The sequence below is a fragment of the Heterodontus francisci genome, chromosome 18 (assembly GCF_036365525.1).
Source record: "Heterodontus francisci isolate sHetFra1 chromosome 18, sHetFra1.hap1, whole genome shotgun sequence".
Classification (NCBI taxonomy): Eukaryota; Metazoa; Chordata; class Chondrichthyes; order Heterodontiformes; family Heterodontidae; genus Heterodontus; species Heterodontus francisci.
Window position 1 is genome coordinate 12,541,340 of NC_090388.1, and position 13,164 is coordinate 12,554,503.

At 44.4% G+C, this 13,164-nt stretch overlaps 1 protein-coding gene across 1 annotated transcript in view; it reads left to right on the top strand.

Moving 5' to 3' along the window:
- The window catches only part of LOC137379793 (decorin-like), an 83,163-nt gene that overhangs the window by 46,817 nt on the left and 23,182 nt on the right, over positions 1-13,164 (top strand). The window lies entirely within an intron of this gene.

Sequence of the window (13,164 nt, forward strand, 5' to 3'; positions counted from 1 at the left end):
AGCTATGGGCAGGGACAGGTATATACCGCAGGGCAAAAATTATAGCTGGGGGAAAGGAAATTATGATGCGATTAGGCAAGATTTAGGATGCGTAGGATGGGGAAGGAAACTGCAGGGGATGGGCACAATCGAAATGTGGAGCTTATTCAAGAAGCAGCTACTGCGTGTCCTTGATAAGTATGTACCTGTCAGGCAGGGAGGAAGTTGTCGAGCGAGGGAGCCGTGGTTTACTAAAGAAGTTGAAGCGCTTGTCAAAAGGAAGAAGAAGGCTTATGTTAGGATGAGACGTGAAGGCTCAGTTAGGGCGCTTGAGAGTTACAAGCTAGCTAGGAAGGATCTAAAGGGAGAGCTAAGAAGAGCAAGGAGAGGACATGAGAAGTCATTGGCGGATAGGATCAAGGAAAACCCTAAGGCTTTCTATAGGTATATCAGGAATAAAAGAATGACTAGAGTTAGATTAGGGCCAATCAAGGATAGTAGTGGGAAGTTGTGTGTGGAATCAGAGGAGATAGGGGAAGCGTTAAATGAATATTTTTCATCAGTATTTACAGTAGAGAAAGAAAATGTTGTGGAGGAGAATACTAAGATTCAGACTACTAGGCTAGATGGGATTGAGGTTCACAAGGAGGAGTTGTTAGCAATTTTGGAAAGTGTGAAAATAGATAAGTCCCCTGGGCCAGATAGGATTTATCCTAGGATTCTCTGGGAAGCCAGGGAGGAGATTGCAGAGCCTTTGTTCTTGATCTTTATGTCGTCATTGTCGACAGGAATAGTGCCGGAAGACTGGAGGATAGCAAATGTTGTCCCCTTGTTCAAGAAGGGGAGTAGAGACAGCCCTGGTAATTATAGACCTGTGAGCCTTACTTCGGTTGTGAGTAAAATGTTGGAAAAGGTTATAAGAGACAGGATTTATAATCATCTTGAAAAGAATAAGTTCATTAGCGATAGTCAGCACGGTTTTGTGACGGGTAGGTCGTGCCTCACAAACCTTATTGAGTTTTTCGAGAAGGTGACCAAACAGGTGGATGAGGGTAAAGCCGTGGACATGGTGTATATGGATTTCAGTAAGGCATTTGATAAGGTTCCCCACGGTAGACTATTGCAGAAAATATGGAAGTATGGGGTTGAAGGTGATTTAGAGCTTTGGATCAGAAATTGGCTAGCTGAAAGAAGACAGAGGGTGGTGGTTGATGGCAAATGTTCACCCTGGAGTTTAGTTACTAGTGGTGTACCGCAAGGATCTGTTTTGGGGCCACTGCTGTTTGTCATTTTTATAAATGACCTGGATGAGGGTGTAGAAGGGTGGGTTAGTAAATTTGCGGATGACACGAAGGTCGGTGGAGTTGTGGATAGTGCCGAAGGATGTTGTACGGTACAGAGGGACATAGATAGGCTGCAGAGCTGGGCTGAGAGATGGCAAATGGAGTTTAATGCGGAAAAGTGTGAGGTGATTCACTTTGGAAGGAGTAACAGGAATGCAGAGTACTGGGCTAATGGGAAGATTCTTGATAGTGTAGATGAACAGAGAGATCTTGGTGTCCAGGTACATAAATCCCTGAAAGTTGCTACCCAGGTTAATAGGGCTGTTAAGAAGGCATATGGTGTGTTAGCTTTTATTAGTAGGGGGATCGAGTTTCGGAGCCACGAGGTCATGCTGCAGCTGTACAAAACTCTGGTGAGACCGCACCTGGAGTATTGCGTGCAGTTCTGGTCACCGCATTATAGGAAGGATGTGGAAGCTTTGGAAAGGGTGCAGAGGAGACTTACTAGGATGTTGCCTGGTATGGAGGGAAGGTCTTACGAGGAAAGGCTGAGGGACTTGAGGTTGTTTTCGTTGGAGAGAAGGAGGAGGAGAGGTGACTTAATAGAGACATATAAGATAATCAGAGGGTTAGATAGGGTAGATAGTGAGAGTCTTTTTCCTCGGGTGGTGATGGCAAACACGAGGGGACATAGCTTTAAGTTGAGGGGTGATAGATATAGGACAGATGTTAGAGGTAGTTTCTTTATTCAGAGAGTAGTAGGGGCGTGGAATGCCCTGCCTGCAACAGTAGTAGACTCGCCAACTTTAAGGGCATTTAAGTGGTCATTGGATAGACATATGGATGAAAATGGAATAGTGTAGGTCAAATGGTTTCACAGGTCGGCGCAACATCGAGGGCCGAAGGGCCTGTACTGCGCTGTAATGTTCTAATTCTAATTCTAATGGAGATGTTCAATCCCTCTCTTTCATGATTATGTCCAAGCTTAGATACCGCTAAAGGGGGAGCATGTTGGGTCCCCCATTATGATTGAGGCCTTCCTTAATTGGTGGGCCCTAAAGGACTGGAATGCATTGAGGACAAAGGGTACAAAATTATAATTTAAATTTTTAAGTGAATTTTGTCATCATTTGGAACTCATATTTGTGCCTCTTTAAAAGGGGGCATTTAGGTTTTGAGTGTTCGTGTGATGATTATCGATTAGCTAAAAAAGTCAAACTTGCCTCAACTTGTCATTGTTTAGGAATGTTCTCATTGCATCCCTTTTCATTTCATTATGTAGGGTACGGGAGTGTAGTGGTTATGTATTTGGGTGAGTAATGCAGAGGCCTAGACAAATAATCATGGTAAAATTCAAATCCCGCCATGATAGTTCAGGATTTTAATTTAGTTTTAAAGAATTGGCAATATAATGCTGGTATCTGTAAAAGTGATCTATGAAGCTGTTGGTTTATTGTAAAAAAAAATCTTAGTTTACTGATGTCCTTCAGCAAAGGAAACCTGTTATCCTGACCCAGTCTTGGCTAAAAATCCATTCAAGGAATGTGGGCATCACTAGCATAGCCGGCATTTATTGCCCTTGAGAAGGTGGTGGTGAGCTGCCTTCATGAACCGCTGCAGTCCATGTGGTGTAGGCACACCCGCAGTGCTGTTAAGTATGGGGGAGAGGAATATTCCAACCCTAAGGGTGAGCTTTTAACATTGGCAGGGATGTAAATGAAAGCTGATCTACTGCCTATTATGCATCCGACTCTGCTCCCCTCCAGCCCGTGACTTTCCATTGATGGCAATGGATTGGAATATGCAATACGGTAAATAACAGAGGGGCAATTCACTACTGGACTTTTTACCCCCCCCCCCCCCCCCCCCGCCAAAGTGGAATGTTCCACCCACAGATATCCTCCTCACGTTCCCTAACAGGTTTCAGGCAAAAATTGGTGAGAGGGATGCTGGGGATTTTGAAGGGTTATTATCTTATGGTGGACTTCGAGGTTCTACTGGTCTTACAATGATAGGAAAAGAACAATGTTAGAACATGGGCACGAGACACCTTCAAACAGAGCTCACATTGCAAGGCACTAACTCCCTTTCCCTCTCCCTCCATTCTCTTGAACGCAGGGTGGCCTCCTCCAAGCCAGTGTAATTTCTGGGCCATCCTCTAGTTCTTGTGTTAGGTGTCATCCTCTCACTTAAGCATAGAAGTGGGACTAATTTGATAGCTCATTGAAAGCCAGTACAGGCCCGATGGGCCTTATGGCCTTCCATGCTGTAAGATGCTATCAAGTCTAGTGGAAGTTGAAGGGATACATACATCATGCTCAAAATGTGGCCAACCCTTAGGCTATCCTGTGGGTCAGCATGCGGTGACGTTGCATTAGAATTATTTCACTGCACTCTTTGAAGATTTGATTGTAAGTGGCAGCTTGATTGTTTGTTACATTGGATACTGGGCATGCATGATAAGCAAGGAAAGAGCAATAAACGTAGACTGGCTTGACCAGTGAAACCTGGGCTATTTAGCTGCTACTATAGGTTACCTTGACAGTTTCCTTACAGTATGTCTTCTTCTGCAGAGGGTTGCCAATCCTCCAGAATTGACCTGGAGTCTCCAGGAATCAAAGACCAATCTCTAGGATAATCCAGGAGGAAAATCGTAGGAACATTAAACAAAATTGTGCTTTTAGTAAAATTTTCTTTGAGCACCTTAGTTTATTAGTTAAAAACAATATAGGAGAAGGGAAAAACTGCTGTTTGATTGACAGTCAAGAATCATCCAGTCAGTTAATGAAGAGCCTATTCACTTTCCAATCGGTGAGGGAAGGTTTTATTAATTTCTTTGAACATTTTAACTATTAAAATATTGACTAAGTTGAATCCAATGTGCCATTTCCAGTTGGCTGTAGGGAGGTATTGCATCTGGAGGATGGACCAATGGCAGGAGTGTGGGAACAAGGCAGTTTGAGGCAGGAAGTCAAGTGATGAAACCTCCAGAAATATACCCAGCCAGAGTTGGTAATCCTACTCCTGCATCTGTCCCTAGGTTTTGCAAGTACTAGACATGGTGCTGAGACTGGCTGCCACATTCTGTCTGCTGCCTTGTGATAAGAGTACCATGAAATGCCAACCAGGCCAACCCTTTTCTCATTCGTTTCGTGTAACATCAACTTTGGTGCACCGGCCATCAAATAGCTGCTGCCCCATTGCATCATTTACATACATGCTTTACTTTCTGACCTCCATGCTTGCTTTGCTTCCCTTTGGATTCTTTGCCAAATTTTTTCCCCCCGCATGTAGCCACTTGTCTTTAAGCTGCCACTTCCAGTTAAATCGTTTCTGTCATCCCTTCCCTGCCCCAACCTCTTGTCAAGTCGCTGCCTGCACATATAAATTGAGTAAGTTGGGTGCCGTTGTTATTGCAAATGGTCTGCAGAATTAGGCAGAACACGTCCTTTTGGAGTGACAATATTTGTAATGGACGCAAACTGCTAAAGCCTGATACCAGAACCTCTGCTGCTTACATAACATGCAGCCACCTGCAATTCAAACCAGAAAAGCAATCAAGAGTCAAGACCAAATGGGCTTATGTACCTTGGCGTTACGAAGAATGCTAAATTGAAAAATATAAAATTCTTAGAGGGCTTGACAGTCTAGATGCTGAGGCCATTTGCCCCCTGTTGGGAATGCTAGAACTAGGGGTCATAGTCCCAGGGTAAGGGTTAGGACTGAGATGAGGAGAAATGTCTTCACTCAAAGGGTTGTACAGATTTAGAATTCTTTACCCCAGATATCTGTGTATGCTCAGTCATTGAGTTTTAGGCAGAGGCCAATAGATTTTTGGGCACTAAGGGAATTAAGGGATATAGGGAGAGGGCAGGAAAGTGAAGTTGAGGTAGAAGATCAGCCTTGATCCTGGCAGAACAGGCTCGAGGGGAAAAATGGCCTACTCCTGTTCTTCTTTCTTATGTTCTTAAATGGCTCCAATTTATCTCTTAATTATCTGTCCTCTAGATTAATTAATTCATTAAAGATTAATTAGGTCAAAAGACACATGATTTGCAGGGCTGCAGATGAAGTACCAAGGGCACGAGTAAGGTAATTGGATTAGTTCGTGTTTATGCATGTCTCCAAGGGTTACCGACTCTGGACGTATTCCTAGAGGTTTCATCACGTGAGCACCTGCCTCCAAACGCCTGCCCAGTCAAATAGATCCCCCGTCCATCTCCAATAATTTTATAACTAATAAACAAAAGTGTTAAAAAGGGGGAAAAAACACTTTTTAAAAATGCCCCAATGACCTTTCTCCCGGGTTTTGCTCACAGCTGTGTCCAAGAGAATAATCTTCAGTTCCTGAAGATTCCAGGGCAATCGTAAATGGTTGGCAATCCTATATTTGCCAAAGCCAGACGTTTTCTGTCAAATGCAAGCACTTCTTCTGACAACACAAGCCCTCTATCAGCTGTTCCAAATATCTTCAATATCTGATGTACCCATTTCAAAGCCTGCTTGACATTGGGCATCTTTCTTTGAACATTGCAGACCAGAGGTGAGAACATTTAAAGCTACTCGAGAATGTTGTGTTCCAGATCTGTTTATAATGACCACACGAGCAATTCCTGAGAAAAATTAATTCATATTTCCTTAAATATCTGTCTTTCGAATGAGATGTCCAGGCCTTTATTAAAGTCAACGTTCCATATTATTTCAATCTAAAATAAAACAACCACCACAACAAAAATTGAATGTGTGTCTCCTGTCTCTCAGTCAGGTGTTTGTAGTGTCAAGTTCCACTCCATGACTTGAGCAGGAAAATCAGAGCTGGCACTCCAGTGCATTACTGAGGGAGTCCTGCACTGTTGGAGGCGCTGTCTTCCAGATGAGACACTAAACTGAGGCCCCATCTAGCCCTCAAATGGATGTAAAAGATCCAATGGGACTATTTCGAAGAAGGGTAGGGGAGTTATCCCTGGTGTCCTAGCCAATACTTATCTGTAATTCAACATCACATAAAGAGATTATCTGGCCATTATCATGGAGGAGACAGTGGCATAGCGGTAATGTCACTAAACTAGCAAGCCAGCGAACAAGGCTAAAGCTCTGGGGACACAGGTTCAAATCGCACCATGGCAGCTGGTGGAATTAAATTCAATTAATTATTAAAAAAGCTTGTCTCAGTGAAACTATCATTGATTGTTGTAAAAACCCATCTGGTTCACTAATGTCCCTTTAGGGAAGGAAGTCTGCTGCCCTTACCTGGTCTGGCCTACATGTGATTACAGACCCACAGCAATGTGGTTGACTCTTAACTGCCCTCTGAAATGACCTAGCAAGACACTCAGTTGTCAAGGGCAGTTAGGGATGGGTAACAAATGCTGGTCTTGCCAGTGACACCCACATCCCATGAAAGAATAAAAACAAATGCTGTTAGTAGGAGCTTACTGTGTGCAAATTGGCTGCCACATTTCCTACATTACAACAGTGACTACACTTCAATAGCTGTAAAGTGCTTTGAGACTTCTGGTGGTTGCAAAAGGTGCTATAGAAATGCAAGTCCTTCTTCCTTTTTAAGAGTAGTGTGCTCTAACAGAATAAGAATGCGAAGCCTGTTCTGGTCATCATGCTTTAGGAAAGATATGAGGGTCTTTGAGCAGGTGCAGAGGAGATTTACCAGAATGGTTTTCCAGGGATGGGAGACTTTAGCTACAAGGTTAGGTTGGAAAAGCTGGGGTTGTTTTCCCTGGAGCAAAGGAGATTGAGGGGAGATTTGATAGAGGTGTACAAGATTATGACAGGTTTAGACAAGGGAGACAAAGAAAAACTGTTGCCAATTAGCTGATCATACATGGACTAGGGGACATAGATTGAAGGTTTTGAGCTACAGATGTGGGGGGTGGGGGAGGGGGGGATGCTTGTGAGGAAGAATGTTTTTACACAATGAGTGTTAATGACCTGGAACTCTTTCCTCCGAGGGTGGTGGAAGCAGAGACAATCAATGATTTCAAAAGAAAATTGGATGGGCACTTGAGGGAAATAAACTATGGAGATAGAGCAGTGGAATGGGACTGATTGGATTGCTGTAAAGAGAGCTGGCTTGGAATCGATGGGCCGAATGTTCTCTTTCCCTGTGTAATGACTATATGACTCTATTACTGTTGAACATAACCTCCTGCCAGGACACAGTCATAAAACAACAAATTCACGTCTGTAATTTTTCTAAATTACTTGCAGCACCATGGTGCTCCTAATAAAACTCAAATGAGACTACACTAATTGGTTTCCTTTGTGGGTTCATAAAGATTATACCAGCAAAGTTCAAAAAACTGTTTATAGGTATTGGGTAGAAAGCTGCTAGTCTGTAATCTGCTCTCTTGTACTAATCCAGGCTTTGTTTGAATTAGAGGTTTAGCTCAGTTAAGAAGAAAAGTACAGGATGAAAGATCCAGGATTCCTTTAGGCCAACATTAAACTGTGTTCTTCAAAAAAAAACACGTATTTGGAGGGCCAGAGGCAATTTCACTGTGAGTCGTAAATGTGTTCTTTTTGCTCATGATTTCAGTGTAAACAGCAAAAGGAGCAAACCTTTGCCTCATAATCCTTTTATAGTTGCTCACATATTGAGTTTCTTATCTCAGCCAGCTCATGCAGGGACATGTTGGGCAGATGTGAGGTGGCGCCCCAGTGAAATGGAGGGAAGGAGATTCAGAGGACCAGTTAACCCAAATCTCCTTGTAGCTCGTTCACAATACAGGATCAGAAAAGGCCTGGGAACAGATTGCTTGGGCTGGATTTTGCCTCTGGGGGCGGGAAACAGGAGTGGGAATTGTTTCTGGGTCCCGAACCTTCCCCTGGGGGAAAGCAATCACTCTTCAGGATTTTCACAGAGTCACCCCTTAATTGCCATGGAGATGGGTTCCCTGTCCAATTAAGGGCAGCAGGTGTGCTGTTGAAACTAGAGGGCCAATCAGAGGGCTTACAGCTTGAGAGCAGCAGCAGACTGTAGTAGCGGGTAAGTAACTGAGAGGGTGCTTCATCATGGAGGCACCCTCTCACCAACTTTTTTAAAACTTTAAATAAAAAACAGATTCAACAGCCAGGCCAACTGGGGGGAGGGGTTAGTGGTTTGGAGGGGTGGTGATGGGGGGAGGGAATCCCTCTACAGGGTATCCTTTGGCTGTACCCGCACCTAGGCAGGCAGGGAGGGCCTAAATGCCTGCCTGGAGAACTGGGCCCCTGCCCTACTGCTGGGTGCCCGCCTCCAGGCAGTTAAACTGCCCCCCCACCGCATCAGTGGCGCAGTGGTTAGCACCACAGCCTCACAGCTCCAGGGACCCGGGTTCGATTCCGGGTACTGCCTGTGTGGAGTTTGCAAGTTCTCCCTGTGTCTGCGTGGGTTTTCTCCGGGTGCTCCGGTTTCCTCCCACAAGCCAAAAGACTTGCAGGTTGATAGGTAAATTGGCCATTATAAATTGTCACTAGTATAGGTAGGTGGTAGGGAAATATAGGGACAGGTGGGGATGTTTGGTAGGAATATGGGATTAGTGTAGGATTAGTATAAATGGGTGGTTGATGTTCGGCACAGACTCGGTGGGCCGAAGGGCCTGTTTCAGTGCTGTATCTCTGATCTGATCTGATCTTTAACTGCCCTAAAATAGGCTGCTAATGAGCCTAATTAGCTACCCACCTCATGGGGGCAGGGAGCCCTCCCAACCCTGAACCCATCTCGGCAAAAATGGCCAGCACCGGGAGACCAGCTTACAAGCCTGCACCGGTATTTTTGGACCCATCGGCCTCCATTCCCACACTCCAAAGGGCCCGCAAATACAGCCCCTTGTCCATGCTCTGTCATGAATGGTTCCGGGGGCACTCAGAATACTGAAGGAAGCTAAAAGAGAAATCCTGAACAAGGTAAGCAATCATTACGTAAAATCAATAGCAAATAAATACACAGTAAGCTTGCGGGGAACATAAAAACTGACTGTAAAAGTTTGTATAGGTACGTGAAGAGAAAAAGATTGGTGAAGACATATGTAGGTCCCTAACAGTCAGAAACAGGGGAATTTATTATGGGGAACAAAGAAATGGCTGACCAACTAAATGCAGAATTTGGTTCTGTCTTCACATAGGAGGACACAAATATCATACCAGAAATGTTGGGGAACACAGGGTTTAGTGAGAGGGAGGAACTGAAGGAAATCAGTATTAGTAGAGAAATGGTGTTTGGGGAAATTGATGGTATTGAAGGCCGATAAATCTCCAGGGCCTGATGGTACACATCCCAGAGTACTTAAGGAAGTGGCCCTAGAAATAGTGGATGCATTGGTGGTCATCTTCCAAGATTCTATAGACTCTGGAATTGTTCCTACAGATTGCAGGGTAGCTAATGTAACCCCACTATTTAAAAAGGGAGGTAGAGAGAACGCAGGGAATTATAGACCAGTCAGCCTGACGTCAGTAGTGGGGAAAATTCTAGAGTCCATTATACGAGATTTTACAGCAGAGCATTGGAGAACAGTGGTAGAATCGGGCAGAGTCAGCATGAATTTACGAAAGGGAAATCATGCTTGACAAATCTACTAGAATTCTTTAAGGATGTACCTAATCGAGGTGATGAGGGGGAGACAGTGGATGTGGTTTATTTGGACTTTCAGAAGGCTTTCGACAAAGTCCCACATGAGAGATTAGCATGTAAAATTAAAGCACATGGGATTGGGGGTAATGTATTGCAATGGATAGAAAATTGGTTGGCGGACAGGAAAGAAAGAGTAGGGATAAATGGGTCTTTTTCCGAATGGCAGGCAGTGACTAGTGGGGTACCGCAGGGATCAGTGCTAGGACCCCAACTATTCACAATATATATTAATGATTTAGATGAGGGAACTAAATGTAATATCTCCAAATTTGCAGATGACACAAAACTGTGTGGGAGGGTGAGTTGTGAGGAGGAGGCAGAGAGGCTTCAGGGTGATTTGGACAAGTTGAGTGAGTGGGCTAATGCATGGGAGATGCAGTATAATGTGGATAAATGTGAGGCTATCCACTTTGGTAGAAAAAACAGGAAGGCAGATTATTATCTGAACGGCTATAAACTGAGAGAGGGGAATATGCAGCGAGACCTGGGTGTTCTCATACACCAGTCGCTGAAGGTAAGCATCCAGGTGCAACAGGCAGTAAAAAAGGCAAATGGTATGTTGGCCTTCATAGCGAGAGGATTCGAGTACAGGAGCAGGGATGTCTTGCTGCAATTATACAGGGCCTTGGTGAGGCCACACCTGGAATATTGTGTGCAGTTTTGGTCTCCTTATCTGAGGAAGGATGTTCTTGCTATAGAGGGAGTGCAGTGAAGGTTTACCAGACTGATTCCTGGGATGGCAGGACTGACGTATGAGGAGAGATTGAGTCGGTTAGGATTATATTCGCTGGAGTTCAGAAGAGTGAGGGGGGATCTCATACAAACCTATAAAATTCTAACAGGACTTGACAGGGTAGATGCAGGAAGGATGTTCCCGATGGTGGGGGAGTCTAGAACCAGGGTCATAGTCTAAGGATACGGGGTAAAGCTTTCAGGACTGAGATGAGGAGAAATTTCTTCACCCAGAGAGTGGTGAGCCTGTGGAATTCGCTACCACAGAAAGCAGTTGAGGCCAAAACATTGTATGTTTTCAAGAAGGAGTTAGATATAGCTCTTGGGGCAAAAGGGATCAAAGGATATGGGGGGAAAGCGGGAACAGGTTACTGAGTTGGATGATCAGCCATGATCATAATGAATGGCGGAGCAGGCTCGAAGGGCCGAACGGCCTACTCCTGCTCCTATTTTCTATGTTTCTCTGTTTCTAATTTGCCTGGTGGTCATCCAATTTGTTCATATCAGCAGATGAATGTCTGAAGGACAAATGTTAGCTACGACAACAGGAGAACTCCCCTCCTCTCCTTTGAATAGCAGCATGGGATCTTTACATCCATTGGAGAGAAGAGACGAGGGTTCAGATACGGGCATACAAACATATGTATTAACAGCAGGAGTAGACCATTCGGCTCCTTCGTGTCTGCTCCGCCATTTAATAAGATCATGACTGATCTGATTGTGGCCTCAACTCCACTTTTCCGCCTACCCCTGATACCCTTTGACTCCCTTGTTAGTCAACATTTCATCTGAGAGACGAGACTCCCATGGTCAAGTTAACCGAGATTGTGTGCTTACATCCTACTTGAACATACAACCTTCTGGCTTAGATGAATCATAGAATAGCAGAGGCCGAGGTTCTCTTACTGAGGTAAGATAATTATGTCACTACTTTCAAAAGATATTCAATGTAAGTACACTTTATCGAGTGTAGAAGATGAGGGCAAAATAGTGGTTTTGTCTAATCGCCCAGTTTTTTCTCACTTTCCAAGTCCATCTCTACTGCTGTTGCTGTTTAGCAATGATAGAAAATAGCCTCTAGGGTTAGTAGCATTCCAAGTTCAATCAGAGATTCTCCACTTAATGGTACCCGGTCTCAGGTGGAGATAAGAGAAGAGCAGCTGATTGTTTATCGGACGTAAGACACATCTCAGAGGTAGAGAGTCTTGTCGTAAGGGAGATGCAGCATATATTTCTTGTGAAATATCCTGATCAGGCAATTGCAGTCAGCTAAGGAGCAATAGGAAAGCTTTTTTTTAAGAATTGCACAGAATTTGACGGCACAGAAACAGGCCACTCAGCCCAACTGATCTGTGCTGGTATTTATACTCCCGAGGCTCCCCCTCTCACTCCTTCTCTTCTAACCTGATCAGCATATCATTCTATTTCTTTCTCCCTTATGTACTTATCTAGCTTGCCCTCAAATGTATCAATATTATTCACTTCAACTACTAAGCATGGTAGTGCATTCTATATTCTAACCACTTTCTGGGTAAAGAAGTTTCTCTCGAATTCTTTTATCAGATTTACTGGTGACTACCTTAGTTTTGCACTCTCCCACAAGTGAAAACATTTTCTCTACATCTACCGTGTCAAACCCTTTCATAGTTTTAAAGACCTCTATCAAGTCACCCCTCAGCCTTTTCTTATCTAGAGAAAGGAGACCCAGCCAGTTCAGTCCTGCCTGTTGCTAAAATCTCTCAATTCTGGTATCATCTTTGTAAATCTTTTTTTGCACCTTCACTAGTGCCTCTGTATCCTCTTTGTAACATTGAGACCAGAGTTGTGCACAGTGCCTTGTGTGGTCTAAGTAAAGTTCTATAAAAGTTTAGGAGTTAATGCGCAAATCCTTGGTCAAAGATGGGTTTGAGGTATGAACTCAATATAGAAAAGCAAAGGCATGGTTATAATTTACTGGGCACCCAGGCCTTGATCTTTAAGGTGGAGATGCTATTTTTATGCAAGCCATATAAAATGATATGTTGAGAGAGAAACAGAATTAACATTTCAGGTCAAAGACCTCTCATCAGAACAGGCCTGTGAAAGGTCATCGACCTGAAATGTTGCCCGTGATTTTAGCGGCTCGGCCGTCTGCCCGCCAACCGGAGGTGGGTGACCAATTTAAATAATTAAACGGCCAATTGACAGCCATTTTGTCAGTAGCGGTGTGGGTGCCTCCACCACACCCCCACCCCCCACCCTCAGATGGGTGGGGAGGTCACCAGCTGCACTGAGGTGAGCTCCCAGTGGCTTCCCGGAGGTGCCTTTGTTTCCTCCGCTCCAGAGGAAGGAGCCATCGGCAGTAATGGCCACCCCCACACTTCCACTGGAGGGGTTACCTCTCCAATCATGGAGGCCTTCCTGCCTGGCCCTGGCACATGAACAAATCTGTTACCATACCGTCGAGGGCACCTCAAAATGGAGGCATTTTCTCCTTGTAGCCTCAGTAGCGGCCACCTCTCTCAATGGTGTTGCTGAGGCTGCAGAGCTGCCGACCCTCTGATT